The 7,153-nt window shown below is 36.5% G+C and overlaps 1 protein-coding gene across 1 annotated transcript in view; it reads right to left on the reverse strand.

Moving 5' to 3' along the window:
• Positions 1-6,994, reverse strand: part of IFT43 (intraflagellar transport 43) — a 95,462-nt gene extending 88,468 nt beyond the window's left edge. Inside the window, exon 1 of the mRNA XM_085810062.1 lies at positions 6,841-6,994. The gene's annotated coding sequence lies outside the window, so the exon portion shown is untranslated. The remainder of the gene's footprint in view (positions 1-6,840) is intronic.
• Between the last annotated feature and the right edge of the window lie 159 nt (positions 6,995-7,153).

Raw genomic sequence — 7,153 nt, forward strand, 5'->3', positions numbered from 1 at the left:
GTTAGTTTATAAGATTTATTTAAAATCAATAACAAGTTATTTTATGTTAAATTGCACTACTCTGCTTCTGCCGCCCAACCGTCGCTAATTGCCGTGCCGAAGGGCCGGGTTCGAATACCGTGAAGGCATGGATGTTTGTAAATTAATAGTGTCCGGCACTCTAAAAATACTGGGGGCACTCTAAATATGCGGCGAGCCGAAAGTCCTCTCGAGAGGTTTGTGGTAGAGGAAAAGGATTGGGAGACCCTCGGACCCATCCCCCCCCCCGGGATGCTCTTCATCAAAATTGAGGGCGGAACTGAGCTAAATCGCACTGTCAGCTGTAAGGTGCTCAAGGCTGTTGCCAATGACGACCATATCTTGCGCTCCTTGCCATATGGAATTTCGTGGGCTTGTGCTGACTATAGGTCAGGCAAGTGAGCATTAGTCAGCAAGAACAACAACAGCTGTCTTTCTCGCTTTCCATTTCTCCTGCCAGAATGTAAATTTCTAGTTCGCGTGTATTGAAATGAGATAGTATTTGAGGGAGAGTTTTAGGGGGTAGAATCAGAGCGTGCTCCACCTGCTTAAGGCCATGCTTGCTAATTGATTTTCTAGAGAGCAGTATTCTGCGACGTTGCGGAATTCACGACATTAGACTTGTTACGTCGATCTTAGGTCAGAGCCAACTTGCACGTTTGTGGCTGTGTAGCTTTTCGGCTAACTTAAGTTAATTTAGTCGTACTTTAAAAATTCCTTACTTTAAGCCATAAATGTTGGCTGTAAGCACGAGTCGTAGCTTCTGTTTACCTTCATTTGAGTAAAATAAAAGGTTTTTTTATAGCCTTCATACGTTTCTGTCGTAATTCAAAGATATAGCTATAGGTCACTTTAGGTCTTAGAGTTCTCTTCTATGTAGCCAAAGAAGACGAAACTCCATACTGGCGCCCGAACTTTGAGCAGAGCCATGTCTCAAGAAAATTCAATGTTAAGTCTAGCCTCCTCAAAGTCGCAAGTTCCACCGGCTTCAGATAATCCCATAGATGGATTTGGATTCATCGTGGATGCTATAAGGGCTGTCATGAAACCTGCAGTCCCCTTCGATGAGAAAACTTCAGCAGTCAAATTTATTGAGAAACTGAATTGCCATTTTCCATTCTATTTAGTGGGAGGTACAGAAAGTTACAATCGCAACAGCCGCACATAGAGACGAGGCTTCCACCTGTTATAAGTGCTCTGGAAATTTGTTTTGGGTGAGCTAAGGAGCGATACCTGCACATTAAAAAATTTTAAAACTGCTCTGATTAAAGCGTTCCTCATTGTAAAAGATAAGGCTGAGCTCGAGTTGAGAAAATTTCAGTTTAAAGTTAAAGATTTAACGGATTTTATTTTGCAGAAAGTTCAGATTTTTAATTCGTTGTAGAGCAAGAGGCCAGAAAAGACATTATTCAAATTATCTAGCCTAGGTTACCCGCCGTAAATTCAGGATAATTTTGAACGTCGCAATTAACGATTTTGGAAAGTACGTTCTAGTTAACCATTAAATTGTGAAATAGACGCGTGGAGTGAAAAACAAAAAGCCGCATAACAGGGTATGGCGAGAGGACAATTGGGCAAAAGTTTAGTCCAGCGCCTCAGCGAAGGCCACAGTTTGGACAGAAAATGACAATTTGATAATAAGGAAAAAGATTCAACTGCGAGTGGTGTCCTCAAAATGAAGGGGAAAAGCGAAAATGGGGGGGGGGGAGTAATATCTAAATTTCAAATGAATACCGTCATTGTTAAAAATATTAACGTTGCCAATTGTGCAGGGGTTATTAAATAATGTCTCTGCTGATCCATTGATCGACACTGGAGCTCAATGCTCTTTTCTTTCAGAAACGTTTATTCGAAAATACTTTAGAACAGCGGGTCTCAACCTTTTGACTACTGCGTACCATCTATGCAAAAAATTTAAAAACTTTTGTACCAGCACTACATTTTACAATCATTATTTTCTAGTTTCTCAAGATAAATATTAAATATATACAAATATATTGCCATTTGCAAAACTTCTTAGCTACCTATATTAAATGTGCACACATAAAAATAAATAATAGATTAAAAATTGATAACGGTTTTAATTATCAGAATTTAAGTTATAATACTTTAATTATAGATTTAGTGCGAAATTTGGGCCTGTCTAAGAGATATCTGTTTCTTTATGTCTGGTCTCATTTCATTTAGTTCGAGCCGTAAATTAGGGTCCACTTTTAATTTTGTTCTGTATCTATTTTTCAAATATAACATGGGAGAAAATTTTTGTTCACAAAAATAGGTTGAGCAAAATAACGAAGTGCAAAAAGGCAATAAAAATTTAATAGTTTTATTTGAAATGCCTTTAAAGTCTTTTCTTTGGTTCAGCCAAAAGTTAACGAGTATGTTATTCATCAATGTGTTACACTTCAGTTACAGGTCGATCATAGGAAAGTTCTATGAATTGTTCTTTTTCTTCGCCAGAATTTTGGATTTAATAGTTAAAAATACTTTGTTTCTTTGCGTACCACCGGTTGAGAATCGCTGGTTTAGAAGATATAGACTGTTTGATACAGCCGGGTCAAAAGTCGTTGCAACCCAAGGAATGCAGTGCACATGCATAGGCAAAATAAAATTGCATGTGGATTTTAAACATGAACAACTAAAGATGGTCTTAACTATCGTGAAAAATCTTGAAGCTAACAAAATTTTAAGGTTAGATGTTTTGAAGGCGGCAGGGGTTTAATTAAGTTTTTAGGATTCTATTTTATAGCTGGATATGGACAAGCTGGAGAAGAGACGAACACAGCCTCCGGAAGCCGAACTGAACCACTTTTATGCGCATAAAAATGAAAACTGTCAAGAATTGGTACGTCAGTTTTTAAATTTGTTTTCCGATTGTCTAGACTGCATACATATTGTCATCCACAGTACAGAGACCGGGAACCGCGAACCCGGTGAAATCAAAACTATCGCTTCGATAAAATAAAGGAGAAAACAGTCCAGGAGCACATCCATGAAATGTTAAGGAATAAAATAATAATATCCATAAGCAGTCCTTACGCTAGCCCAGTGGTAATGTGTAAAAAAAAAATGATCTCACAACTGCTAACTGCAAAGCATGTCATTTCACCATTGATTACAAAGAACTTAATAGTATAACTAAGTATTCTGTCTATTCCCTCCCCATAATTGAAGATATTATTAGGAAAATTAAATCAAAACCATTTGTAACAACATTAGATATAACATCTGAGTATTTCCAAATTACTGTGAAACCTGAAGACGTCCCGAAAACTTCTTTTATTAGGAAGACGAAGGTTACACTTTTTGAGAATGTCATTCAGCTTATGCGGAGCATCCACCACTTTCCAGCACGCAATAGATGTAATCTTAAGACCGTCCTTCGGAAGAATACATGAAAGTGATTCGATTATTTCACTAGGAACTATTATATCTATTGAGACGATATAATAGTTCCTAGTGAAAGAATCGACGAACATATCAAAGACTCACATGAAGTATTTTTGCTTGTAAATGAAGCTGGAATAAAAGTAAATGCCGCCAAGTGTAAGTTCGCGAACCCAGAACTTCGTTGCTTGGGATATAAAATATCAAAGAAAGGAATTGAGACTGAAAACTAAAATAATAGCTATAAAAAATAACCTCCTCTGACTACTGCAATATATTATCTTCATTCCTTGGTATTTGTTCACATGATAGAACTTCCATTAAAGACTTCACTGAAATAGCTGAGGCCTTGTTACAATTCAAAAGGAAAAAGTCTCGTTTTACTTGGCGCGCGTTTCGGCTTTTTAAAGCTGGGTTTATTGTGTTTTGTTATTTTTTATTTTTGAGGTTTCTTTTGTTCTCTTTCTTTTTTTTTTTTTTTTTTCCTTAGATATGCCTGCTTTTAATAGTCCGTGTTATATTTAACGAAATGTAACCCATAAGTAAGCGCGCTCGTCCACAGACGTGGTTCTAAGACTGTCCAGGGAAATTACACCGGTTTTTTAGTTATTTAGACAAGTCATAATGTATTATTGTTTTATTTAGGGTAAAAGAAATCATGAGCGAGCCATAAATTGCTTTGACAGTAGTTAAGTCAAAAATTCCCCTTAATTTGCATTTTTTCTCCAAGAGATAAAGCCGCATAAAATCGAAGTTCACTGAGACAATCAACATCAGTTTATAACTAACTACACAGAAGAAATTATTTGCCATCTAATTAAGAACTGTAGTGATTTTTTGTCTCTTTTATAAGTTTAGCATATCACCAAATGCCATTTGATCTGCCATCGTGACCCTGATCATAGTTTGTTAGATAGATGGTGTTTTCCGCTGGGATAGTGCTTTAAATCCGTATGGTATCCCACTGAGTATGGAAAGTATCTCCGCCGCGATGAATGCGATGAATAATATCCCACGCCATCATATATCACATCATACAGAGAACCTATATAGAGACCCATGGGGACCACAAGAGATACTGAATTAAAAAGTTAATCATTTGCATGTTCCCGACATCTGTACCCGACCTATGTTTTCCTTGGCAGCACGCACAGTCTGCATGGTGTTGCAGCTTCACTTCTGATGAGTGCCAATCTCGTTTGAGAATATTTACTGAGATGAAATTCGGTGAAAAAGCTACGAAAAGTAGTGCATCCCTTACCTGAATTTAAATTTATGAGATCAGGAGTCTTGAATTCGTTACGCCAAGGTGCATTTTTACCACTAGCTTTTAAGCTCACCGAAGTGTGACCATAGATGTCTCGTAAGTTAGATGTGTTGAGTATTTATTTTGTTTTATTTTTATTTTTGGAAACGAAAGCTGCATTTCGTGGGAAATGGGACTTTAACTGCTCCACCAAAATTCGTGCTGCGTATGACTAAATTATCGGTTACAGAGCAGTTTTCTGTACTAAATATGGGTTTGCGTGTTACTAGATATATCCATAATAAAACGAGCATTAAGTTGATGAAAATACATACAGACTCATAGATAATACATACATAACTCATAGATAAAATGCATAGACTCATAGACTCATATAATGAGAAGACGTTGAAAGATTTTTAAGCACATATAGTTTAACTAATTATCGTATATTTTCTGCTAAAAGATTAAAGAACAAAAAAAGAAGGCAGGAGAACGGAATGCTTTCCTTCAGCAGCAAAAAGTACAACTACTATATCTATTCAGCATGACTAATCAATACAATAGATATATCGGCACCACTTTTTCACGCAGAGAACATTTTTACAAAGAATACTGGTTTTCAACCGGCATCGTATAGTTCCCCAGTTCTCAGTAAATAGTTACGCTCATATATAATGATGGTTTTTGTTTAGCTGAATTTCAAATAAACTATTTCAATGAAAGCGTATTTTAACTTTAAATGAAATCATTATTTTTTTGTTATATATTAGTACGAGTAAAATAGGCATCGGTTAAGAGTTACTAAAATTTAAAATAACTAATCGCAGAAGATTGAAACAACTTCATATGCTAAGACAATACAAAGTTTGGATAAAAAGTAGTGGAAACACATCGATAATTCTGAAAAGATTTCACTACTATAGATAAAAAGGAGGAGGTTATCCACACTTTTAGGGCGGTGGCTGCAGAGCGTCAACAAAGTGAACGTACTGATGGTATACGACGCTTTCTAGTAATTTGGCAGATAAAAAGAGTAAGCGATTATATTGAGGACTGTAAGTGTTCTCACTTTAATAAAATATTTTCATAATGATCGACGCGTAGTCCTTCTTTTTATTCAGCCCTTGTGTTTCGGTCACGGTTTGTTAATTTAAGATTGAGTTAAAAAATTTCGGAAGTTTTAATTGTTTTTGTTCAGCATTACTAATAGCAGTGAATATTTGAAAATTGACTGCGCATCATTAATACCAATGAATATTTACTAAAGGTGAAATACCTTCGTGATTATCTTGAAAAACATTTGCAGCTGAAGAAACCGCATTTAAATAGCGAAAAGAATCTTCATGTATCAAGTACTTGGATAAACGTTTAACTGCTTAGTCTGCAAAAGAATTAAAACAGATGGAAATAGTATTGCTAAAGCTCTATAAAGTAGATGTTGTTGCTAATGCTCACTTGTCTGACCTATAGTCAGCCTAAGTCCACGCAATTCCTCGTGGCAAGGAGCGCAAGTTTAAGCTGGTCGTTGGCAACAGCCTTGAGCACCTTACAGCTGACAGTACGATTTAGCTCAGTCCCGCCCCCAATTTTGATAGAGAGCACCCCGGCGGACGGATCCGAGGGTATACCAGCCCTCTCTTCCCCTACCACCAACCTCTCGAGAGGACTTGCGGCTCGCCGCATATATAGAATGCCCCCATGCCGCACGGACACTATACATTTACAAGCATCCATGCTTTCTCCGGATTCTAACCTGGGCCCTTCGGCAAGGCAGTCAACGACGCTAACCACTATACCACTTGAGCGACATATAAAGGAGTAGTGCTAACAAGTAGGTGTGCTTGATTTGTACTTCTGTTTCTTTATACAGATAGGGTAAAATCTATATAAACTGTGAAGAAGCATCAGCATTGAAGGCAACATTATTTGAATTATTTAATAGAAATAACTCTTTGTTTGACAGATTAATACCTGATGAATTTTTAATATGTGGTTGACAACTGATAATTTTTTAACTACTTCAGTCTAATAGAACTTTAAATACAAATATAGGGAGCAACAAGTGCGTATTCAAACAAGTAACATCAACCCAGATATAAAGATTCCAGATATGATTAAAAAGTGAGCTTTTATGCTGAATAATATAAATGTTTGATGTTACAAAAAAGGAAAATAAATTTACTTACCTTTTATCTCGCTATTATTTTTTAAATACTTGAAATTCAGCAAGCAATAGAGAAGTTTCAGCTCGTAACAGCTAAAATTGTATCTTTAGCAATGCATTTTAAATCAAAGAGTAAGATAAGAAATATTGCGTCAATACGTGTTTTCACTGGGCGCGCTAGGTAAAAAATTAGAAAAATTGACGGCAAAACGAGGCTTTGGAAGTTGAATAGCAGTGCCGGAATCAATGTTATCATGGAAACTCATTCAGATGCACGTATTGAAGCATTTCTGTGTTTCCATGGGTAAAAAAAAAACATCAAAGACACGAGATAT

The sequence above is a fragment of the Stegodyphus dumicola genome, chromosome X2, assembly GCF_044657685.1.
Source record: "Stegodyphus dumicola isolate Sdum_Otavi_A_Nest chromosome X2, ASM4465768v1".
Lineage (NCBI taxonomy): Eukaryota > Metazoa > Arthropoda > Arachnida > Araneae > Eresidae > Stegodyphus > Stegodyphus dumicola.